The following is a 25,093-nucleotide window of genomic DNA, read 5'->3' as shown; positions in this document are numbered from 1 at the left end:
TGCAAAAAGGGGGAGGGAACAAGTGCTGCATGTAAAGTAGGAGTTGGCGTGAATATTTTAGGAGATGGCAGAGCCATGAAGCCCTCATGTGAAATATTTCTAAAATAAACTTAATTTCTTCAGAATGTAGTGGAGTTACTGAAAAACACTGCCATAAACCCCTAGTGGTAAGGAACATTCCTGTGAGAACAGTCTCTGATGGTATATATCCTTTACTTCTGTGTGGTGTGGCCTTTACATTGCATTTGCATCATATTTGCATTTACATGTTCATTGTGTTTGTGCTTACTTTAGGTTTGCATCCCGTTTACATCACAATTTGTAACATCACAATAAATGCAGTGTTAACAGAATATTAGCAGAATGTTAATGAACACAGCATCTAGATGAACATAAAAAGATCACACATTGTCTGCCAATGATAAGGCAGTATCATTGAAGATAATCTTAACACATGCCTTCTCTTCTTTTCCAGCACCACTTCTCTGATGGAAGATAGATTAAAATTGTCAGATACTCGGTCTGATATCTCCACGTCTATGGGAGCTAGAAAGAGAATTCAAAGTGCTCCTGTGTGTTCCCCTTCACATTTATGAAGTTGTAAAAGGTCCTATTTAAGGCTCAGTCACATTTTTTGTTATCTGCGTCACTTTACATGGATATAACTTTTTTGAGATTGTGTTTTCATCATGTGATTGGTAAATTTTAGCTGATACCTTAAAACTATTAAAAACAGCTTTTAGAAAGATTAATAACTCTTTGAGATCTTCATAGAAATTAAAACAACATTTACAATTTTGTCAGTAGTACATAGATTTATCCCAAAATTGTTCACATTCACAAAAGTTTCAGAAACCCATCTCCTGAATACAGAGAAACCTCTCATGTGGACATTATTTGTTGTATGGGTGCATAGCAAGGTACAGAAGGAAAGAGGGCCATGCATTAGCCAGTTTTGCCTTACAGAACTTGGTTTCCAGGTCAAGGGCACACTTTTGTGAACTATAAAATATTTGTTTTTCCATTTATGTTTGTCCCATTTTTGCAATATTAGATGCATTTTTCAGAAATACTTTTTTGTGGGAAAAAGTATTTAGAAAATACATCAGTTCTGTGATTAAGGTGATACTAAATTTCTATCATTCTGCTTATGTTTTACTAATTTTGTGAACAAAACATGGTACAGGCAGTCCCCGGGTTACATACAAGATAGGGACTGTAGGTTTGTTCTTAAGTTGAATTTGTATGTAAGTCGAAACTGTATATTTTATCATTGTAGTTCCCGACAATTTTTTTTTTGCCCCAGTGACAATTGGAGTTTCAAATTTTTTTGCTGTAATAGGACCAAGAATTATCAATAAAGCTTCATTGCAGACAATTTTAAGCTGATTATTGCAATCTGGGACTATTTTAAAGCATTCAGAGAGCTTCACCAGAGGTCACAGTGGGCAGAGGGGTCCGTCTGTAACTATGGGTTGTCTGTAAGTCGGGTGTCCTTAAGTAGGGGACCGCCTGTATAATGTTTTAATTTTTGGTCTATAAAGCTGGTTGAGAGCTTATTTTGTGCATGACATGTTGTACTTTAAACCAGTATGTACAACCGTACAGTATTTCCGAATAGATACCTTATTTGTGACTTTTTATTGCATTTTATATGGGACAAGATATGTAAAAATGATAACTTTTGGTGTTTTAAAAAAATAATAATTTAATCGCGGTAGTTTTATAATGATTTTGTTTTGGTCTACAGGTCATTAGCTACACTGCAATACCTTATATCTAGTATTTGAATCCTGATTTTACTTTTTTAACCTCTACGCGCACCTGGGAGTTACAGTATGTCCCTGCCGGAAGATACTTCCTGCACGTTCTATAGCGTCCCGCTTCTGGCACCGTCTCACGAATGGAGCAGGCACCAGAAGCAGTGGGTGTCAGTTGTATATTAATGCATGACCACGGCATGTAAGGGTCTTCCCCCTATGGATCGGATCCTCAATATGCAGCAAGGACTTACCGGCTATGGAGAGGGCTCAGCCCGTGAGCCCTCTCCATGCACTGGGACCCGATCCGCACCGTACTAGTACGGCGCGTCAGTAAGGGGTTTAAGGGTGTACACGCTCCATTAGAGCTCGCCGGTATTACAAGGACATTTCCATGGTACATTCCCAATGAAACCCTGTTTTTTTACAATGACGGTTTGCCACAGATCGTGCTCCATGCAGAAATAGTATGTCATAGAGAGGCAAGAGGTTAATTTGTGTGAAACTCCCTTTAAGATTTGCATTGCAGATCCCATCACAGAGCAACCCATGAAAAACTGACGCTTTGCCTGTGATATTCATCAGTTTTTGAGCAATTCATTAGTTTTCAATGTATTTTTAAAGCATTGCCTTTATTTTATGATCCGACAACACGCATAAAACATGTGTGAAAAAGACTCATGGCTGTGGTCTATCTTTTCTATGGCAATTGATCAGTGATAAACACATTGCACTCTTGTCTCTAGTTCCTGTCCTGTACTCCCACGTGGTCAGCAACTACAAATGTCTGTATGTGTCTAAGGCCTCTTCCACACTAGCGTTGCGTTTCACGTCAGGGTGCAATGCGTGAAAAACTGACGTTTTTGGCTGCGTTTTTGTTCCATTTTTCCTTGGAGTAATTTGCGTTTTTGCGTTTTTCACGCGTTTTGTTAGCGTTTTTTTTGCGTTTTCGGTGCATTTTTCACGCGCGAGTCAATGGGAGAATCGAGCATTTTTCAAAGGGACCATGGTTTGGGATTAAAATGGGTTATTTAATTAAAAAATAATGTCTTCTTTTAATTAAGTTGCAAACATCTGCGATCTATTCTTCACTGTTCCCCGTGTATATTATCTCCCGACAAGTTAGCAGATGTGAAGAACAGTGAAGAATAGAATAAAACCAGTGAACACAGTGAAAACAGTGACCACAGGATCATTTAAGTGAAAAACACAGTGCAGAACACAGTGCAGAATAGATTACAGATGTTCGGCACATCTGCTTACTTGTCGGGAGATACGCGCGGAACGTTGCGGCCAAAATAGCATGTGAAGAACAATATATATGTGTGTGAAGAACAAATTGCAGATGGAAGGGGCCTAAGAGTGTATAAATGTCTGATTATACAAATATCTGCTGTGGGGCCATGGCTCTCCTAGTTACACCCCTGATTCAATGGGTTTTCTGACAAAACCTATTGGCCTTCATTTATTAAAGTGTTACTGTCTGACTTTGCACTAAAAAGAAAGTGCAAACTACTTACACTGTGTTCGACAAGACAAAAAAGTGCATCAAAAATGGTAGATTAGTGCTTAATCTGAGTTGGAGAACATTTCCTGAGCATGTCCAATACATCACATCCTCCCAGGCGCCATGGTAATATTCCCGCATACCCCACACCTCATTTCTGGTATTAGGAGGTGCGAAAGCTTGCTCATGTGTGACAACCAAAATCCGCACCAGCCTGTGAAAAATACTCCCTCTACTTGAACATTAATTAAAATGCCTCTTAATCTATGAAAGTACTCCAATAGGGTATAGAACATGAATTCATGCCAAATATATGGCCATTCATAAAATATAAATACATTTCATAAAAAACAGACAATGTACATAATAAAAAAATATATAAAATAATGTATAGCATAGTACAATAAATAGATATTATGCAAAAAAAAAAAGGTGCATAAAGAAAAGTGCCCAGTGCAAGGTAAAGTACTCAAGTGAAGTGAAAAATAAATTTTAAAAATAAATACAGTATGCATGTTATCAAAATCACTATATTCCCTATATGTACCGTATATACTCGTGTATAAACAGAGTTTTTCAGCACAAAAAATGTGCTGAAAAGCGTCCCCTCGGCTTATACACGAGTCAATACGAGTAAAAAATAATAAAAAACGGACTTAAAAAATAATAAACTTATATACTCACCCTCCGGTGGCCCCGATGCGCAGCGCTGCTCCCCCGATGTCATCGCCGCTCCTCTTCTTGCTTCAGCGTCTGTCGTCTGTCCTCTTTAACATCATGCTGGGCGCCGCCATTATTCTCTCCCGGGCAGCGCCTAGTATGATGTCAGCAGCGGCGCGTCATACTATGCGCCTGCCGTCCAGGAGAGAACAATGGATATTCGGATGTTTGTTGATAAATCACAATAGATGTGCTGCAATTAATAAAATTGAGACTTTGCTATGTTTTACTTGCATATCAATTGCAGAAGGTACAAGTCTTAGCCATCAATTTGCAAATCAAGCAACATCCACAAGGAAAAGAACCCCTTTTTGGTGCCTTTGACCCGAAAATATAATTTTTCGGATACCGTGGTGTATTATGGCTCCTGAACAAAACATCACCAGAGTCTTGCTTCTCTTGGCAACCAATAGTGGCCTGGGTGCCAAATATTTACACAGATCAGTGTCGGACAGTAAAATTAGCCCTAATCGTTTCATTAACCACTCAATCTTTCTCCATTGTGAGTTGTAGGGATTGATTAGCCTCACCAAGATCTTTTAGGTTTGGAAGTGAGAAGGCAATTGCAATTCTCTGCTTTGGCCCACATATATGCTTTTTCAATATCACCGTGATGAACCATTGTTTCAGAGTTCAGACCTCCTTCTTTCTTTCTATTCTGCTTCATATCACAAATGCATTGCTCTCTCGACATATAGTTACATAGTTTATATGGTTGAAAAAAGACACACATCCATCAAGTTCAACCAAGTTCAACATGCAAGTGCAATCCATTTTTCACTGATCAATGCTGAAAAGATAGGCCACAGTAATGAATCTTTTTCATTCACATTGTGTGCACGTTGTCTGAACTTTAAAAATGCAGTATAAACTTATCAAACATGCAAATGAAAAACTGAGATACTGACTGCAAACTGATTAAACTCTGAGGCTGCATTCACGCATTGGGGCACATTTACTTACCCGGTCCATTCGCGTTCCAGCGGCGGCTTCTCGGACGAGCGTTCAGGTCTTCCGGCGATTCATGAAGGTCCTGCGCCACCATGTCCACCAGGTGTCGCTGCTGCGCCGAGGTCCGCCGAGTTGCGTCGGAGTTCACTGATCTTTTCCTGGTGCATGTAAGTATGGAGCGTGCAACCAATTTTTTTTTTTTTTAAATGCGGCGGTTTTTCCGAATCCGTCGGGTTTTCATTCGACCACGCCCCCGATTTCCATTGCGTGCATGCCAGCGCCGATGCGCTACAATCCGATCGCGTGCGCCAAAAACCCGGGGCAATTCAGGGAAAATCGACGCAAATCGGAAATTTCGGGTAACACGCCAGGAAACCACGAATCGGGCCCTTAGTAAATGACCCCCAGCGTGTTTTGTTTGCGTTAATGCATGCATTTTGCCAACTCATCTTAACAACTGAGAAGCAGAGATTTGGCCAATAACATTGCTGTCAACATCCCAATTACAAAACGCATGCGTGAATGCGACGTTAACATGTTTTAACATATTTAACATAATGCAAACAAAATGTAATGTCTGAATGCAGTCGTAGGGTGACGTCACACAATTTTCTTGCATTGCAGTTAAAAATACAATGTAAGTGTACGGGGGTGGGCCTTACCTGCAACCAATTCAAGATATCAGGTGCTGGTTACAGATCGCATGTGTTTCCATGGAAATACATATGGGATCAGGTCTAGACTGTCTGGTATGTTTGGGGTGGAAGCTGTTATTCTTCAGGTAGGCCGTTCTGTCTGTTGGTTTATGGAATATTGTTGTGGTTAAGCAGCTGTCTTTAATCTGTATGGTGGTATCTCCTTATCTGAATAGCTTAGTTTCAGATTGATGGTGGAGTGAAAGTTGTTGTAGCCCTAGAGATGAGCGAGCACTAAAATGCTCGGGTACTCGTTATTCGAGACAAACTTTTCCCGATGCTCGAGTGCTCGTCTCGAATAATGAGCCCCATTGAAGTCAATGGGAGACTCGAGCATTTTTCAAGGGGACCAAGGCTCTGCACAGGGAAGCTTGGCCAAACACCTGGGAACCTCAGAAAAGGATGGAAACACCACGGAAATGGACAGGAAACAGCAGGGGCAGCATGCATGGATGCCTCTGAGGCTGCTTAATCGGACCATTATGCCAAAATTATGGGCAACAGCATGGCCATGACAGAGTGACCGAATGAGGCTAGATAGCATCTAAACATGCAATAATTGACCTTGACACTATAGGGGACGGCATACAGAGGCAGCGTCAGCAGTGGCAGGCTAGAGAGTGTCATGGCGACATACCCTAAATGGTCTCAGGTTTCACCAAAGGAGGTGAAATGATTTCCTATGTGAACAAAAGGTTGACGGTATATTTAGTCGATAACACAGCATGGTGGCGACATAGTGACCAAGTTCCATAACGTATCTGGTGAAACACCCGAAAAATGAGCCTGACACAGCTCTTTGATAAGGGGACGACATGTGGAGGCAGCCATGGAGACGACTTCCATGATTAAGAGCGACAGTATGGGGCATTCATATTGCGCTGCTATGATTGCAACTTCAGCGCTCCAGCATGGCGGCGACAGATAGACCGAGTTCCATTATGTATCTGGTGAAACACCTGAAAATTCTGCCTAACACAGCTCATTTGATAAGGGGATGATGTGCTGCATATCCTCTCGTGCTCCAGCGTCTGGGGTGTAGAGAGTTGAAATGAGACATTGGTGGATGCTGTGGAGGATCGTGGAGGCAAAATGGACAGGAAACAGCAGGGGCAGCATGCATGGATGCCTCTGAGGCTGCCTAATCTTGGGATGGAGCTGGCGGTCCACTGCCAGGCGAGCTTTCGCCTGTCCAAGCCCCTGTCTCTCGGCTCCTCCCCACCCAAAATGGGCCTGGGGGCCAGAAGCGTTTACTTTGAAAAAATTATAATTTTCAAAGCAGGCCGGGTCGTTTGAATATTTCACCTAGGAATAATGGAATAGCATAGTGGTTCTATTTTTAATAGTTTTTACGGAAATGGTTCCATGATTAAGAGCGACAGTATGGGGCATCCATATTGCGCTGCTATGATTGCAACTTCTGGTCTCCAGCATGGCGGCGACAGATGGGCCGAGTTCCACTATGTATCTGGTGAAACACCTGAAAATTCTGCCTGACACAGCTCGTTTGATAAGGGGACGATGTATGGAGGCAGTGAAATAGTAGTAGATTAAAGGTGCTGCAGTTAAAACTATGTTAGTTGGATCTTGGGATGGAGCTGGCGCTCCGCTGCCAGGCGAGCTTTCTCCTATCCAAGCCCCTGTCTCTCGGCTACTCCCCAAACAGCACTTCTAAGAACCTTTTGTATAAGATCAAGTGTAGTAGCGTTCTTATAAGTTTGGGTTATGGCGGGTGAGGGGAATGTAAACAGATGCGCAAGAAGCGCTGAAATAATATCGGTAAATGATAAAAGTTTGCCAGTATATTTTGTGGATTACACAGCAGGGTGGCGACAAAGTTAACAAGTTTGATGTGGAAGCCATGAAAACAACCCAAAATTCTGCCTGACACAGTTCATTTGATAAGGAGACCATGTATGGAGGCAGCTATATGGACGACTTTTGGAGGCAGCTATGGCGATGACGTGTGGAGGTAGCAATGGAGACAACGTGTGGAGCCAGCTAAAAAGACAACATGTGGAGGCTGCTATGGAGACAATTTAATTTGGATAGTGCCTGTATATGGCAGTCCAAAAAAGTTTTCAAACCAGAGGAGCAGGTAGGTGGTCCTCCAGAAAAATTAAATAGATTGAGTGCCTGTATGTGGCACTCCCAAAAATTGATTAAAACAGAAGACCGGGTAGGTGGCCCTCCAGAAAAATTAAATACATAGAGTACTATAGCTAGAGCCAGTTGGCCCTGGCAAAAAATAGCCAGTTTCCTCTGCTTTAGTGTACAAAGAGGAGGAGAAGGAGGACAATGAAGAGGAGGAGTGCATACATTATTCAGGTTGAGCTTCTTTCACCTGGTGGAGAATGAAAATCCGGAGAAATCCAGGCTTTATTCATCTTGATAAGCGTCAGCCTGTCAGCCCTGTCAGTCGACAGGCGTGTACGCTTATCGGTGATGATGCCACCAGCTGCACTGAAAACCTGCTCGGACAACACGCTAGCGGCAGGGCAGGCAAGAACCTCCAAGGCGTACAGCGCCAGTTCGTGCCTTATGTCCAGCTTTGAAACCCAGTAGTTGTAGGGAGCTGTGTGATCATTTAGGACGATGGTATGGTCAGCTACGTACTCCCTCACCATCTTTCTGTAAAGATCAGCCCTACTCTGCCGAGACTGCGGACAGGTGACAGTGTCTTGCTGGGGTGACATAAAACTGGCAAAGGCCTTGTAAAGCATACCCCTGCCAGTGCTGGAAAAGCTGCCTGCTCGCCTACTCTCCCTCACTACTTGTCCCGCAGAAGTACGCCCTCTGCCGCTAGCGCTGTCAGAAGGGAAATACTGTTTCAGCTTGTGCACCAGGGCCTGCTGGTATTCATGCATTCTCACACTCCTTTCCTCTCCAGGGATGAGAGTGAAAAGATTTTGCTTGTACCGTGGGTCCAGGAGAGTGAATACCCAGTAATCGGTAATGGAATAAATTCTTTGAACGCGAGGGTCACGGAATAGTCAGCCTAGCTTGAAATCTGCCATATGCGCCAGAGTCCCAACACGCAAGAATTCACTCCCCTCACTGGCCTGACTGCCCATTTTCTCCTCCTCCAAAACCTCCAACTCCTCTTCTTCTGCCCATACACGCTGAACAGTGAAGGACTGAACAATGGTCCCCTCTTCTGTCTCGCCAACATTCTCCTCCTCTTCCTCCTCATCCTCCTCCACCTCCTCTGATATGCGCTGAGAAACAGACCTAAGGGTGCTTTGGCTATCAACAAGGGAATCTTCTTCCCCCATATCTTGTGACGAGCGCAAAGCTTCTGACTTCATGCTGACCAGAGAGTTTTTCAACCGGCCAAGCAGCGGGATGGTGAGGCTGATGATGGCGGCATCGCCACTGACCATCTGTGTTGACTCCTCAAAGTTACTCAGCACCTGACAGATATCAGACATCCACGTCCACTCCTCATTGTAGACTTGAGGAAGCTGACTGACCTGACTACCAGTTCTGGTGGAAGTTGACATCTGGCAGTCTACAATCGCTCTGCGCTGCTGGTAAACTCTGGATACAATGGTTAATGTTGAATTCCCCCTCGTGGGCACATCGCACAACAGTCGGTCAGCGGGCAGTTGGAGGCGGCGCTGCGCTGCCCTGAGAGTGGCAGCATCTGTGCTGGACTTCCTGAAATGCGCACATAAGCGGCGCACCTCCGTGAGCAAATCAGACAGATTGGGGTATGTCTTGAGGAAACGCTGAACTATAAGATTTAACACATGGGCCAGGCATGGCACATGTGTCAGTCTGCCGAGTTGCAGAGCCGCCACCAGGTTACGGCCGTTGTCACACACAACCATGCCTGGCTTCAGGTTCAGCGGTGCCAGCCACGGATCAGTCTGCGCCGTGATGCCCTGTAATAGCTCTTGGACGGTGTGCCTTTTATCGCCTAGGCTCAGCAGTTTGAGCACCGCCTGCTGTCGCTTAGCGACGGCACTGCTGCTGTGCCTAGAGCTACCGACTGATGGCGCTATGCCCACGGATGGTAATTCGGAGGAGGAGGTGGAGGAGTGGTGGGAGGAGGAGGAGGCATAGTGGGCCTTTGAGACCTGGACCGAGGTAGGCCCCGCAATCCTCTGCGTCGGCAGTATATTAGCAGCCCCAGGGTCAGACTCGGTCCCAGCCTCCACCAAGTTAACCCAATGTGCCGTCAGCGATATATAGTGGCCCTGCCCGGCAGCACTCATCCACGTGTCCGTGGTCAGGTGGACCTTGTCAGAAACGGCGTTGGTCAGGGCACGGATGATGTTCTCTGACACGTGCTTGTGCAGGGCTGGGACGGCACATCGGGGAAAGTAGTGGCGGCTGGGGACCGAATACCGAGGGGCGGCCGCCGCCATGAGGTTTCGAAAGGCCTCGGTCTCTACCAGCCTGTAGGGCAGCATCTCCAGGCTAAGCAACTTGGAGATGTGGACGTTGAGGGCTTGGGCGTGTGGGTGGGTTGCGCTATACTTCCTTTTGCGCTCCAGCGTCTGGGGTATGGAGAGCTGAACGCTGGTGGATGCTGTGGAGGATCGTGGAGGCGAAGATGGCGTTTTTGCACGGGAGGTGTTTGGGCCATGGTCCTGGGCAGGGGGCTGACTAGCAGATGACACAGGGGAAGGAGCAGTGGTGTGCCCGGCCGGAGGTGAACGGGCTTGGTGCCATTGAGTGGGGTGTTTAGCATTCTTATGCCTGCGCATACTGGTGGTAGTTAAGCTAGTAGTGGTGGAACCCCTGCTGATCCTGGTTTGGCAAAGGTTGCACACCACAGTCCGTCGGTCATCCAGTGTTTCTTTAAAGAACCTCCAGACTTCTGAAAATCTAGCCCTCGCCACGGGAGCTTGACTACGGGCAACATTTGGCGCTGATGCACCAGCTCTGGCCCTGCCTCTCCGTCTGGCCCCACCACTGCCTCTTCCAACCTGTTCTGCTATAGGACTCGCCTCCGTCTCAGAAGCACTGTGTTCACCCGGCCTATCAACCCAGCTTGGGTCTGTTACCTCATCATCCTCCGATCCCTCAGTCTGCTCCCCCCTCGGACTTCCTGCCCTGACAACAACTTCACCACTGTCTGACAACCGTGTCTCCTCATCGTCCGACACCTCTTTACACACTTCTTTCACTACGTCAATAATGTCATCATCACCCACAGACTGCGACCGGTGGAAAACCTGGGCATCGGAAAATTGCTCAGCAGCAACCGGACAAGTGGTTTGTGACTGTGGGAAGGGTCCAGAAAACAGTTCCTCAGAGTATGCCGGTTTAAATGCCAAATTTTGCTGGGAGGGGGCAGACTGGGGGGAAGGAGGCTGAGGTGGAGGAGCTGGAGGAGTGCTGATTTCGGTGACATGGGTGGACTGCGTGGAAGACTGACTGGTGGACAAATGGCTAGAAGCATTGTCCGCAATCCACGACATCACCTCTTCGCACTGTTCTGGCCTCAACAGTGCTCTACCACGATTCCCAGTAACTTGAGACATGATGAACCTAGGGAGTGTAGCTCTGCGGCGTTCCCCTGCTCCCTCATCAGCAGGTGGTGTCTCACCCCGCCCAGGACCACGGCCTCTGACCCCTGCAGTAGTTGGACGCCCACGTCCACGCCCTCGTCCTCTACCCCTAGCCCTCGGGTTAAACATTTTCAAAATTAAAGTGTAAACTTTAAATTGTTTTTTCTTCGTTTTTTTTTTTTAAACAAAACGATGCTATCCTATTGCTATGTCTAGTTTCTAACCTACACTGACAGCACACAACTGGATTTTGTGCTGTGCCAGATGACTTTGAGTTATAAGAGAAATAAACGTAAAAAATAAATAAATCAGCAGACTGTGCCTAATTCAAATCAAAGCCCTAATAAATTGTCCCACTTCGGTGTTTGAGGTGGATATGTGTGTCACTAAGAGCTAAACACAAGTCTCCCTGCAAATTCCTCACAATATGGTACTAGCTGCACTACTAATGCCAGCAAGCCCAGCCACAAGCAAACCAAAAAAAAAGGAAAATATAACGCTATTGTAGGCCTAAATAAGCCGTTAGGGTTCTCCTATGGCTATTTTCTAGCCCACACTCAAAGCACACTGCTTTGGCAGATTACTGTGAGTTCTAAAAAGAAGCCTAGTTTTTCAGCACAAAAAAATGTGCTGAAAAACCCAAACTCGGCTTATACTCGAGTCAAAAAAATAAATATATCTAAACTCACCTTTCCGGTGACCCCTGTATATCTTCTCTGCGATCTGTCCGGCAGCGGCGGCAGGCTATATACACTGGGGCAGGGTCTGGCAGGCTATATACACTGGGGCAGGGTCTGGCAGGCTATATACACTGGGGCAGGGTCTGGCAGGCTATATACACTGGGGCAGAGCCCGGCTAGCTATATACTGGGGAGGCTGTGCCCAATGCATTTCCCACCCTCAGCTTATACTCGAGTCAATAGGTTTTCCTAGTATTTTGTGGTAAAATTAGGGGCCTCGGCTTATACTCGGGTCAGCTTACACTCGAGTACATATGGTAAACGTAAAAATAAATAAATCAGCAGACTCGGCGAAATTCAAATCAAACCCCTAATAAATTGTCCCACTTCAGTGTTTGAGGTGGATATGTGTGTCACTAAGAGCTAAACACAACGGTCGCAAGTCTCCCTGCAAATTCCTCACAATATGGTACTAGCTGCACTACTAATGCCAGCAAGCCCAGCCACAAGCAAACCAAAAAAAAGGAAAATATAACGCTATTGTAGGCCTAAATAAGCCGTTGGGGTTCTCCCATGGCTATTTTCTAGCCCACACTCAAAGCACACTGCTTTGGCAGATTACTGTGTAATTCAAATCAAACCCCTAATAAATTGTCCCACTTTGGTTTTTGAGGTGGATATGTGTGTCACTAAGAGCTAAACACAAGTCTCCCTGCAAATTACTCACAATATGGTACTAGCTGCACTACTAATAGCAGCAAGCCCAGCCACAAGCAAACCAAAAAAAAGGAAAATAAAACGTTATTGTAGCCCTAAGAAGGACTGTTGGTTTCTTGTAGAATCACTCCTGCCTAACACTATTCTAATAGAACACCCTAACGCTTTCCCTGACCAGCAGCAGCTCTCTCCTTAGCGGCATCCAGACAGAGAATGACGCGAGCAGCGCGGGCAAGGGCTAGTCTATTCCAGGGTGACCTGATCTGGCCAGCCATCCACTGCTATCGACGTGTAAGGGTACCACGTCATGCAGGGTGGAGTGCAGAGTCGCCTGGATTGTGATTGGCTCGGTTTCTGGCAGCCAAAAAGCAAAACGGCAGGAGATGCCATTTTCTCGAGCTGGCGAAATACTCGTCCGAGCAACGAGCAGTTTCGAGCATCAAGCTCGGACGAGTATGTTTGCTCATCTCTAGTAAGCACCCATACTGTGGTGCAGACCTTGAACCCATTGATGTTCCCATACACTGTAGGTACAGATCCAAATGAGAAATAGTTGTGGAATAGCCATGCATCTCATGGTTCTCATCTCTGATTTGTCTCTTCTCTATTTCTGTGTGTCAGATACTAGTGAATTTTCAGAAGCTAAATGAAAGTGTATTTAAACCTGGACCTTATAATCTAACCATATTGTCAGCACACAGCATCTTACAACACTAGAGGGATCACTCTCTGGAATTTTACACTAAACATCACTTATAGGAGATAAAAGAGCCATAAAACTGAGTAAAATTAGTGAGTAGGGAGTAAAAATGATCTTTTTTTGTGTAAACATGACTAGGGGCTTGAAATTTGATAATTTTCTTTCGTGCGCAAACCCTTTAATGACTGTGAATTTTATAAAATTTGCATACATAGTGATATGACCAAAATATATTTTTTTAATTAAACAAGTTCTTCTGTACAGCTCTGCTTAACTCCTTAGGGACGTGGCCCTTTTTCATTTTTGCATTTTAATTTTTCACTCCCCACCTTCAAAAATCTGTAACTTTTTTATTTCTCCATGTAAAGAACTCTGTTTGAGCTTGTTTTCTGCGTAACAAATTGCACTTCATAGTGATGGTATTTATTATTCCATGCCGTGTACTGGGAAATGGGAAAAAAAATCAGAATGCAGTGAAAATGCTGAAAAAACGCATTTGCACCATTTTCTTGTGGGCTTGGATTTTACAGCTTTCACTGAGCGCCCCAAATCACATGTCTATTTTATTCTTTGGTTCGGTATGATCACGAGGATACCAAATTTGTACAGGTTTTATAATGTTTTCATACATTTAAAAAAATTAAAACCTTCTGTACAAAAAAAAAATTCTTCATTTTGCCATGTTCTGGCACTAATAACTTTTTCATACTTCAGTGCACGGAGCTGTGTGTGGTGTCATTTTTTGCAACTTTTGATGATGTTTTTAATGCTATCCTTTTGAGGACTGTATGGGCTTTTGATCACTTTTTATAGAATTTTTTATATTTTTCAAAATGGCAAAAAAAGTGACATTTTCGACTTTGGGCGCCAATTTCTGTTACGGGGTTAAACGCCGGAAAAATTCGCCAATATATTTTGATAGATACCCAAAGTGTTTATGATTTTTACTGTTTATTTATATTTATATCAGTTCTAGGGAAAGGGGGGTGATTTAAACTTTTTTTTACTATTTTTACATATTTTTAAAAAAAAAATTTAAATTTTTTCTTACCATTATTTAAGATCCTCCAGGGTAATTTAACCCTGCAGGGTCCTGTTATGCAGTATATAGCAATTTTACAATGATTTTTAATAGCCTGCCCTCTGCTGGCTATTATAAATCCTTGCACATGGCAAGCCTACGTGTCTCAATGAGACTCTAGGTTGCCATAACAACCAATCGCCGCCCTCCGATGACATTCCAGGGGGCGGCGATCGTCCATCCAAGATGGCAGCGCCCATATAACGGTATGTTAACAGGTTAACTGCCAGTACCGACCGCGGCAGTGACAGGCGGGTGTTGGCTGTTTTATACAGCCGTTACCCGCTGTGTATAGAGAGAGCTCCAAACAGTGGAGTAGAGAGAGAAAAAAGTTGTGAGAAGGAAACCATGAAGTTTTGGACCCCTGAAGGATATGCAATGTCACTTCAATATTCTTTTTAGACACTCCTAGAACGCGCAGGTTCTGAGAGGCGCAGGAAGTGATTTAAAGATTTCCACACAACTTATAGATATGGCACAACAAGAAATCACAACCCTGAATGGCTATAAAGACCACTTTCACAATATCTCTAGACCAGAGATAGGATGCTGAAAATGTATTTGCCCTTGGGCTGAGATGGAACATAACTCCATAACTGTCCCTAATCAACATATTGGTCATATTGGAGTTTTATGACTCTTTGTCTCCTGTTTGAAAATGGGGGAAAAATCCATCGAGACAATGTGACAATATTTATCACAAGTGGGTAGGAAAAGAGGTCTACTCGTATGGAAGCATCTATGTGCGAAGGGTATCAGTATTTATTCATTAAAGTATTGATTTTAAGTAGTTGAGCAGATAAATTGATATGTTTGGGAAATATGTTTAAGTGGAAAGTTATATGGGAAGAAAATTCTGTTGGCATGTGTGTACATTCCCCCACCATTTTCACCTTCTGAAATTTAAGGAGGGTAAAGAGAGTTTTCCATTACTCATAATGGAATGTGAAGATAAATATGCATTTATGTATGTATATGTAATATGTATTCATTTGGAGAGAAATGTGGAAGGTTCCTCAAGGAATAGTGTTTCTAAACTATTACTCATTTGTGAGGAATTTGGTTTATTGGATGTGTGGTATGCCAAGTATGGACCCAAAAAAGCCTTTTCATATTATAGTAAAATATACAAGATACTATATAGAATAGATCCAATTATAGTCTCTGACCACGGTCCAGTGGTGGTAGCGGTGGATTAAAAGGATAAAAAAATTTAAAATGAATCCCTACTGGCTATCAATTTTGGGAGAATATCCTAATGTGAAGAATCTAGTAAGTGAATTTTGGGCAAAAAGTTATGGATTGGTGGGTCCATTGGAGATTTGGGACTCACTTAAATTATATTTAACGAGAATATTAAAGAAAGAGATAGGGGAAGCAAGACGGAGGTTTAATTATAAAGCTTAACCAACAATATGAAGAAGCTGAAAGTAAGCTGAGGATTCAATTAAACAGTGAGGGTATAAAGTTAGTGGATAAAGCAAAAAAAAAAAATATTAGGAATTCCTCACATTAAAGGCTCAGCACAAGTTATTCTTTCAAGGACAAAGGAAAATAGTTCTACATCCACTATAAAAGGAAAGCAAGGTGAAATTGAGAAAGATCAATACAAGGTTTCGGAATAATTTAAGTTTTTTTTTTTTTTTTTCCAACTTACATTTTATAATAACAGATAAAAAGAAACCATTAGATACATACATCATGGCCAGTACAGTTACAGAGCATGTTTATATAAAAAGTAGTACATATTAGTACAGAAATAGTCAAATTTCCGGTCCTAACAGAAAGGATCTCTTTATACAGATAAAAGATAAAAGACTTCACAAACGGTGAAGACCACCGTCATTACGATCTTTCCAAATGCAAAGTTAGAGATTTACTTCTCTCATGATGCTTCCACTTTAGGTTAGATCCGAAGCAATAGGTGTAAAAGCACATGTCACGTTTTAAAGTATGTATCAATCAACCAAAAACAACTAAAAATTGTCAAACCATGGGTCTGAAATAGAGGTTTATAGTGACATTGGAAGACTATCTCTGATATCATCCCAACTGGCCCACACTTCTTTGAAGTGTTCTGATCTAGAGTGGATTGACGCTGACATAGACTCCATCAGTCTCATGTGTCTAATACGGGAATACAAGTCCTGTTGAGATGGAGGGGCTTGGCGTTTCCAAAACTGAGAAATCAGGGTTTTAGCTGCCGTCACTAGATGTAAGAATAGCCTGGACTTAGCTTTTCCAAGATTCTGCGGGGTAAGTCCTAAGAGGAATGTCATGGGGTCTACTTCTATATTAACTTCCAGTACTGCTTCCAAAATTTGACTAACCATTAACCAATAGGGTTGTATGATTGTAATGAGGCGCTAGTAATGAGGTGTTGGGTATTCCCGTCGGTGGTCCCCATATAAGTGCACTTGGGTGTATTGGGGCTAGCCAGAGTTTTTCGATCTCCGTCGACCTATTATAAGCCAATAGGCAGGTCCAGGAGGCTATGTGACGTAGATGGGTGGCATAATAGTAGAGAGCAATGTCAGGCATCCCCAAGCCCCCTTTAGATTTAGGTGCCGATAGTACTGATTTTGAGATCCTATGTCTCCCTGTGTTCCACAGAAAGTCGAGGAACATTGACTGTATTTGTCGCAGGACTTTCACTGGGACCTTAATAGGGAGTGTCTCAAATAAGTAGAGGAACCTGGGGAGAACCGACATTTTAATTGCAGCTATCTTTCCTAAAAGCGATAAATGCATATTGCGCCAGCCTTGTAGCCGTTTTCTCACACTTTGAATTAATGGGGGGTAGTTTGCTTTATATAGGGTGGCAGTCTTATCAGTTAGTTGAATCCCCAAGTATTTTAAAGAAGTCTTGTTCCATCTGTAGTGAAACCTGTCCTCTAAACGCTTAAGTAGGTTTGGGTCAAGTCTTATGGGCAAGGCCTCTGATTTAGTTTGATTGATCTTGTATCCTGACAAGCTACTATACGTATTAATTGCCGCATGGAGGTTAGGTAGAGAGATTAGGGGGTCAGAGAGTGTAAGTAATACATCGTCAGCGAATAAGGAGATTTTGAATTGCTTTTCTCCCACCTTAACTCCTTTGATATCTATATTATTCCGTATCTGGGCTGCTAGGGGCTCAATACTCAAGACATAAAGTAAGGGTGAAAGGGGGCAACCTTGACGGGTCCCATTTTTGATAGGTAATCTGAGTGTGCGTGAGATAATCGAATGTGTGCTGTGGGGGAAGAATATAGACCCGCTAGAGCTTTCAGGAACGGTCCCTTAAAGTCATAGTGGGTTAAAGCTCGAAACATGAAATGCCAATTTAGGCGGTCAAACGCCTTCTCGGCATCCAGGCTTAGAAGTAGTGCTTCCTTTTTTTTCCTATGTATCAAAGCTATCAAATCTATAGTACGATGGGTGTTATCGCCAGCTTGTCTGCACTTAACAAACCCTACCTGATCTTTATGAATCAGTTGAGGGAGCCAATCCCCAAGCCTATTCGCTAACAATTTAGTAAATATTTTCAAGTCAGCGTTCAGAAGGCTGATTGGTCTATAACTAGAGCATTCCGTTGGATCTTTACCCTGTTTAGGGATGACCGTTATGTAAGATACTAACATAGTCTGTGGGATTGGCTCCCCTTTGAGGAACCCGTTAAACAATGTGCTTAGATGTGGTAAGAGGAGGGGGAGGAATGTCTTATAATACAAGTACGAGAAGCCATCTGGGCCCGGGGCTTTCCCTCCTGGAAGTTCTTTTACTACTTCCTCTATCTCTTCCGGTGTAATAGCTTGATTTAAGTGGGACAGTGCCTCAGAGGGCAATTGAGGAAGGGAGCACTGAGAGAGATAGTGATCCAGTTTTGCATCCCGTTCTGAGGGAGTAGGGGGTAGGTCAGACGGTAGAGAATACAAATTCATATAATAAGAGTGGAAAAGATTTGCTACCTCCATTGGATGATAATGTATGGTACCATTTTTATCTTTTATTGCATAAGGGCTTTGCATGGCTTCTTTTTGCTTTAGTTGACGAGCCATCATTGTATGGGCCTTGTTCCCGTACTCATAGTACCTACTTTTGGAGTACCGTATCATCCGTTCCACGTCTATCAAGTCTAGCTCTCTGAGTTTCGAGCGGAGGGCTTGTACCCGTTTCAGGAGTTGGGGTGAAGGGTTAGAGACTAGTTCCACTTCGGCTTGTCGCAGACTCCGTTTAAAGTGGGAATAGTGCATAGTCCTGTCTTTTTTCAGCTTCGTGGCAAGTGAAATCGCCTCACCTCTAAATACTGCCTTATGTGCCTCCCATAGTATTGGCGTCGAGGGGGCCGTTGGTGAATTTTCCTTAAAGTAATTTGTCAGGACCGTTTTTAAGGATTCCCTAGAAGTAAGGGATGTTAAGAGAGTTTCGTTTAAGCGCCAGTGGGGTACCCGGGGTATGGAGTCTTGTAGCTCTAGTTCTAATGTGATCGGGGCATGATCCGACCAAGTTATAGGCCCTATATCCGCCGATGTGGAGAGTCGGAGTGTTGGCACATTGCCAAAAAAATAATCGATCCTGGAGTGAGTTCTATGTGGAGCTGAATAGAATGTATATTCTCTCGCCGTAGGGTACAGAACTCGCCATAAATCATATAAAGCGTGTTTCCGGATTAGTCGTCTAAAGCCGGATGATAGTGACTGTGCAACTTGGGGGGTGGGCCGAACGGGTAGGGAAACCCGGTCTACTATGTCGGAGAACGATGCGTTGAAATCTCCTCCTATCAAGGTCAGTCCTCTACTTTCTGAAGATAATTTATTCAATACTTTGGTTAGGAAAGACAGCTGGCCTACATTAGGGGCATATACATTACTTAATGTGACATTAGCCCCCAGGAAAGTTCCTTTAAGTATCAGGTATCTCCCATAGGGGTCTACAGTTGATTCCGTTATCTTCAGGGGGCAATGACTAGAGATCAAGATAGCTACTCCTGCTTTTTTAGTAGGGGCATTAGAGAGAAAGGCTGTTGGGTACCAATGTTTCGCAAACTGAAAGGACCCTGCGGCCGTGAAATGCGTCTCTTGTATAAATGCTATATCCGCTTTGGACTGACGTAGCTCCTTTAATAGAAGGCGTCGTTTGACATCAGAATTCAGGCCTTTGACATTAAGCGATAAAATTCTAACCATTATCTCTAGAGCTAGGCCTTCTGCTATGTGTGGTGGATGATAAGCTGACAGGATCACGGCCACAGGGCCCCCCGGACTGGACCCTACCGTTAAACGTTCCTGTCTGACATGTGGGAGATTCAGAGACAGTCTTATACCTGAGCCCATGGATTGACAAATAAAACAGAAATAAACCTGTAAATAGAACAGTAAACATAAAAAAAACAGTAATTTGAGATAGCGAGAACATCTGACGACTTTTCTCGCCGTGAATCCTCTTAAATACAGATGGTAAAGAAATACAGTGTAACTGCTCCATCTCAAAGGAGCAAGCCTGATCTAGAGGATTCACTGTAGGGGGAATTGTGTACCAAGATATCATAGCGATGCACAAGCACAAAAAGTGCCGGGGTAGGCTACGTCGACTGTCAATGTTGTCGAGAGGGTTGGAGGTGCACCCCTTAGCCTTGGTACAAAGTCCCGCTCCACCCAATTAGCTCTAGAGATGCAAATGAAAAAGGCTGTTAAACAGAAACTGCTTATTAAGGTTACTTATTCAAATATTGGCTACATATGTTATCTGCGGGCCTCTCAGAAGACATAAAGTCTGTATTGTATTGTAGCTGGTACTTATCGTCTGGATGAAGAGGCTCCACGATCCAGATCTGGTGTTCTTTGCCTTTTCTTTGAAGGACGGACTGGTTGCCATGTAGGTGGAAGTTCCATCGCTGTAGGGAGCTTCGACCAATCTGGCAGTTCTGGTGCTGTTAGCTGAAGCTGATCACAAAAATTCTGCAGCTCTTCAGGGAAACGTAAAGTAGCAGATCGGCCATCTCTTCTAGCTGTGAGGCTAAAGGGGAATCCCCAACGGTAGGGTATCCCCAGTTCTCTCAATAGGTCCAACAGTGGTTTTAGAGCTCGTCTCTGCTGAAGTGTTATCCAAGACAGGTCCTGAAACAGCTGAATGCGTGATCCCAAAAAAGTCACTGTTTTAAGCAACCGGGAGCGTTTCATGATTTCTTCTTTGATCCCAAAGTCTGTAACATGGCAAATCACATCCCGGGGAGGGCCGTTGGATTTAGGTCTAAGCGCCCTATGCGCCCTATCCATTTTAATTGGGGTATCCGGCGGTCTATCTAATACCAGGTTGAAGAGACGCTGTAAGTACCCCTGAACATCCTCCTCCCCCTGTTGTTCCGGGATTCCCCGAACCCTGATATTGTGGCGGCGGCCTCTATTGTCTAAATCCTCAATATGGCGATGAAGATCTCTGATGGTTGAAGCTTGGGAGACGACCTGGGTTTGTAAGGTCGATACTACTGCTCTGGCTTCATTGTGATCATCCTCCAAAACGTCCACCCTTTGTGCTACTTGTTTTACATCATTACGTACTGCCGCAATCTCCTGCCTGCAGGTTTCCTTGACTTCCGCAATTAACTCCCTAAAGTCCTGTTTAGTCGGGAGGCGCTGGATATATAGCCATAGTGGGTCCTGAAGCAGCGGAGACTGCTGTGAAGCAATATTGGATAAATAGCATGGAGTAGCTGGTGGAGTGGATGTAAGGGCACCAAGCTCTGACGTTCCTGACATAGGAATATGAGGAGAAGTTGGGCCTTGTAACGGGTTTTCTGGAGAGTAAGCAGATCCCCCTGCATAAGAACCCTCCTGTTCTCCTCTCCCCTCGGTCAGCACTACTCTGGTCTACTGTTGCAAGGTAGGTGAGGGAGGGAGAGACGGGACAGTCTCCTGAGGTACATGTTCTAAGGGGGAGGGTGTACCCCTATCCAGGGTGAGGAGTGTCGGGCCAGGTGTTGGGGGGGATAGGGAGACGTCCAGAGAGCCCCCCTGCTGTTCAGCGCACTGACCTGGCTTGCCGGGAATCTGTCCCCTGGTTGCTTCTCCCATATTCTGGGGCAATGCTGCTTGTGCAGCTCTTTCGCTGAATGTCCTCAGCTCCGGGAAAGCTGTATCGAGGTCCGGCTGCTTATCAGCCAGGACCGCGCTGTATGTGGCGCGCGATGCACGCTGTGGCTGAGGAGGGGGGAGGGAGGATCCCTCGCTTCTGTCAGCTCCGGGCGCCATCTTGCCCCGGTCTGTCTGCCGCTCCGGACCTTTTCTTTTAAAGAAATCCCCCGTGTAGCTGCTCGACGGAGGTCTCTCCTGGCTCCTCGATGTCCGTCCTGAGGGCCCTTTACGATTGCCCATTGTCGGGTGAGTGGGGTAAGCTATTTTGAAGCTTATTCGGCTGCGGGTCTGCAGAGCTCAGGGACTACACGTCTGCTCGCCTTGGCATCCGGTCACGCCCTCCATAATTTAAGTTTTTAAGACAAATCTGGAGTCCTCAAGTGAAGTAGTCGATGTATACTTAAAAAAGATTGTTTCTTTCCAGGCTATCGGTGGACCAGAAGCAGATGTTAAAGGCTCTGATTACATTAGATGAAGTACAGTAGCAAGATGTACAGTAGACTCCTCTAGGGACAGAAGGTTTTCAGTTTGCACAATAAAGGAAACATGAAGATGTGGTGTTGCTCTTGCTGGTATTAAATAAGTTATTAGCCTTGGAGAGAATATCTGACTCTATGTCTATGCCTCAAAATATTATTTTAATCCAGAAGAAAGGGAAAGGACGAGTTGGAAATGGGATCATACCGACCCATCTCACTCCAAAATACGGAAGTCAAAATTATTGCAAAACTCCTAGCAAATAGACTTCCAAACTGTGGTAATAGTGGTTATTAACTTTTGATGTCCCGGGTGGTCCCGCGACCAATATCGTGGGTCACGGTCTCACCCGTGCACCTCTGCCGCCTCCAGCGCATCGCCTGCGCAGGTTACCCGTCCCGGCTCCTGTCACAATACGGCCCGCCGTGTGGGCATCCCTCGACTCCTAAGGCGCGCACATAGGGCTTCTCTAAATTGAAAGGGCTAGCGCACCATTAATTGGCACTGGTCAGGGGCGGACTGGGAATTTAAAGTGGCCCTGGAAAAAACAGTAAAAGTGGCCCATTCTGTGGGCAGGGTCCAAACAAGTAGGCGTGGCCTTGTGATGTGGGTGGAGTTACTAAACTCCATACAAAGGGGCAGATTTATCAAGCTGTCTGAAAGTCAGAATATTTCTAGTTGCCCATGGCAACCAATCACAGCTCAGCTTTCATTTTACCATTGCTCATGAATATTTTAAAGGGGAGCTGTGATTGGTTGCCATGGGCAACTAGAAATATTCTGACATTCAGACAGCTTGATAAATCTGCCCCAAACTGTTAATAGATACTAAAACATACTACAATACCTTCTCCAATAAACAAGAATGTAACTACTATAATACTACAGCCCCTAAGTAAAATATATTGTAATACTGCCCCCTATGTACAAGAATGTAACTACTATATTACTACTGCCCCTAAGTAAAATATATTGTAATCCTGCCCCCTACGTACAAGAATATAACTGCTATAATCCTGCCCCCTATGTCCAGGAATATAACTGCTATAATCCTGCCCCCTATGTCCAGGAATATAACTGCTATAATCCTGCCCCCTATGTACAGAAATATAACTGCTATAATCCTGCCCCCTATGTACAGGAATACAACTCCTATAATACTGCCCCCTATGTACAGGAATATAGCTACTATTACTAGTAGCCAGTATACATCCAGCCCACTGTAGTATATATATATGTATAGCCCCAGTGTTCAGCCAGACGGCCCATAGCCCCAGTGTACAGCCAGATGATTTACGGTGCTTCTCAGCATTGGCACCGGCACCCAGATCCAGGTCTCTGCTTTCTTGGACTCTGGTCTTCCAGCATCACATCTCAGTGGTTTGCCTCAAGAAGCCTCTGGTCATCTCCTCGGTCGGCGGTCCAATCTCTCTGTGATCCCTTCTGGTATCGCACTGAGCCAATTTCCCTGCAAGTCGGTGCTCTCCATAAAGAGAGAGTGTTCTTCTACGTGCTGCCACACTCAACCAGAACCCTCCTGCATGGCCTTCTGCCGTTGCAGCTCCATGTACCGGTTCTTAACTGGATGACAGGAGAGATTCTTCGCTGGGGCCCAGAGTGCCAGCCCCCCTGTCTAGTGGCTTATCTACCAGTATCCGTCTTGGCCTCCTCCGTGACTTCTAAGCCTTTGGAGGGCCTACCAACATGTTACAGGGACTTTGCCGACGTGTTTTCCAAGAAGCAGGCAGAGACATTGCCACCACTTCGTCCCTACGACTGCCCCATAGATCTGCTGTGTGGCTACAAGATTTTCTCCTAGCTGGACCTTTGTGGGGCCTAAAATCTCATCCGGATCCGCAAGGGTGACGAATGGAAGACAGCATTTAACACCCAAGATGGACATTTCAAGTACCTTGTGATGCCATTTGTACTGTGTAATGCTCCAGCTGTCTTCCAGGAGTCAATGACATCAATGAGATCTGCTGTATACGTGTGTCGTGGTCTACGTAGATCACATCTTGGTGTTCTCTCCAGACCTTGAGACCCACCAGTCTCACATACAGCAAGTTCTTGGCCGCGAACGGGCTAATAGTCTCTATACCAAGCTTGAGAAGTGTCTGTTTTACCAATGGAGTCGTCCTTTCCTCGGCTACATAATCTCCAACAAAGATCTCCACTGCTAAACTATCTGCAGTGGCCGTGTCCAGGAGGTCTACATGCCATCCAGAGGTTCCTAGGTTTCGCAAATTATTACCAGCAGTTCATCCCACATTTCTCTACTCTGGTGTCTCCCATCGTGGCGCTCACTAAGAAGGGTGCCAATCCCCACCTCTCGGCTGCTGAAGAGGCCTTCTCAAGGTTAATGTATGCCTTTGCTTCGGCTCCTGTTCTCGCTGATACGGAGAAGCCCTATCATCTAGAGGTGGATGCATCTTCCGTAGGTGCTGGGGCGGTGCTCACCCAGAAAGGGCCTAAGAGCTGAACACTCACCTGCGGCTGCTTTTCCAAGACTTTTTCACCCGCAAAGAGAAATTATTCTATTGGAGATAGAGAACTACTGGCCATCAAGCTTGCCCTAGAAGAATGGCAAATCCTTTTGGAGGGAGCTCTCCATCCGGTCTGCACATAAACGGACCATAAGAATCTTTTGTATCTCCAGACAGCCCAACGTCTTAACAAACACCAACAACGAAGAGCTTTAAGAAAAATAACAATTCTACTTTATTAAGATATCAAAGTAATACACATGAATGACTTCCAAGAGGGATTCCTGAAAATCTAAACATAAGGGGAATCAAGGTGTCCCAGGTGGAAATGGGACTGACACAGAGTACCAATGACCCCCCCTCCTCCACATGCCCCAAAAGTGAAAAATGTGCCGAGATAAATATCCAATATGAATTATGTCCAAATTTTTTCTTGATTTTTGAGGGTGGTTGAGACTGCATATGTGGGCTTTTTGGGCTTTTCAAGCCCAACTTCTTAACCCTAGGCAAGCCCGTTGGTCGATCTTCTTCTCATGTTTCAATATATTGATCCACTTTCCGACATCCACTGTCGATACCCAGCTACCCGTGCACTCACCTAGCCATGGACTTTATTAAGGACCTTCCATCTTCCCAGATGATCGTACCAGACTCATAGGGCACTTGCGCCAGCATCTTTGAATTT

The 25,093-nt window shown here is 44.6% G+C and overlaps 1 protein-coding gene across 2 annotated transcripts in view; it reads right to left on the bottom strand.

Annotated features, from left to right (window-relative positions):
* The window catches only part of SLC22A2 (solute carrier family 22 member 2), a 524,556-nt gene that overhangs the window by 329,736 nt on the left and 169,727 nt on the right, over positions 1 to 25,093 (bottom strand). The window lies entirely within an intron of this gene.

Source organism: Engystomops pustulosus, chromosome 3 (genome assembly GCF_040894005.1).
Source record: "Engystomops pustulosus chromosome 3, aEngPut4.maternal, whole genome shotgun sequence".
Lineage (NCBI taxonomy): Eukaryota > Metazoa > Chordata > Amphibia > Anura > Leptodactylidae > Engystomops > Engystomops pustulosus.
This window is presented reverse-complemented; position numbering and strand designations above follow the sequence as displayed.